The following is a 1,352-nucleotide window of genomic DNA, read 5'->3' as shown; positions in this document are numbered from 1 at the left end:
ACGGGATTGGTCTCGTGTTGTCTTTACGAAGCTCTTGAAGCAGGTGTCCGGCGACTGGCATCCGTCTCGAGCAGTGTTGCAAGCTCAGCAGTTTTCAGACTACCCGAGCTACTGTTTCTTCCAGAAGCACCCAGCAACAAATTCAGCTATTTTTACATTTTATTTGGCTACTTTTAGCAACTTTTGATAAGTGACTCAAACAATAAAAAGGCTCACATTTTCCATCTAAATTTCCCAAAAAGAGGAACCCAAAGATGCCTGGCACTGCACACATCACGCGAATGAAGTTATTGCTATTCGCAATGGTTCAGTTTGATAATAATAATAGTTTAATAATTGTTCATTTATGGCACCTTGTTGTGCGTGTGATTGTTGATCAGTTAGGCGCTGTAAGAACCATTCCTAGAACAGTGGAGACGGTAGGCCACTAGTAGATTTCCAGGACATTATCTGTTATCCGCTGCAACCCGAAACACAAAATACAATGCTTTTCTTAGAGTAGCATACTGACTAATACTTGCTTAAACTATCATTGTTCAGAACGGGTAGTTTACTAGCTAATAAAACAACTCGTAATCGTTCAAAAATGTGTAAGTGTAAAATAATTCAATGATAAAATGTGTATATTTTACGATTATATTATGCATTATGCATTTATATTATTTTACGAACAAATCTAAATGAACACACAAATATATTTAGTTGTGTTTTGTATATTTGGGCTGAGATGTGATGTGGTGACGCACTTCTGCGACGCGATTACATAATGACGTCATCGCGCAATGACATCACAACGTCATTTAGCAACAGCTCGACCCTCCTTTAGCACTGGCCTCGCGCTCCTCTGAGCTGATCTGTGACGTCAGCCACGGGCTCCTCGACTGACCAATGGGAGTGCTCCGCCGCAGACCTGTGACGTCATCAGTGGTGACGGCTTGATGGCTTTTGGTTTTATTTGTGTCAGTTCAGAGGGAAGCACTATATCAATGCTTTCTATTTATTAAGCATTTAACTCACATTATTTATGTATTAATTTTTTTCTGTCAATTCAAGGAAAATCATAAAGCACAAGCTTTTTTTTGTTGTCTTTTTTTAAGTTATTCAAAGTATTTTTATAAGTTAGAATGCTTTTTTTGGACATTGATTTTATTTTCAAATACAATAAACGTTATTAGTTACACATTTAGACTGCATATGAACTTCGGCAAGGGACAGTAGTAATACACACGTTCTCTGGATTTGCTAAAGTTCTGAAGAAAAAACAAACCGTATCCTTAACCACTAATAAAATAACATCAGGCAATATTAGGATATTTAAGAAATGTTTAATATTTCTCTAATGTGCCGATCGT

This window comes from Sinocyclocheilus grahami, unplaced genomic scaffold, assembly GCF_001515645.1.
Source record: "Sinocyclocheilus grahami isolate Dianchi unplaced genomic scaffold, SAMN03320097.WGS_v1.1 scaffold1648.1, whole genome shotgun sequence".
In the NCBI taxonomy this organism is placed as follows: domain Eukaryota; kingdom Metazoa; phylum Chordata; class Actinopteri; order Cypriniformes; family Cyprinidae; genus Sinocyclocheilus; species Sinocyclocheilus grahami.
This window is presented reverse-complemented; position numbering follows the sequence as displayed.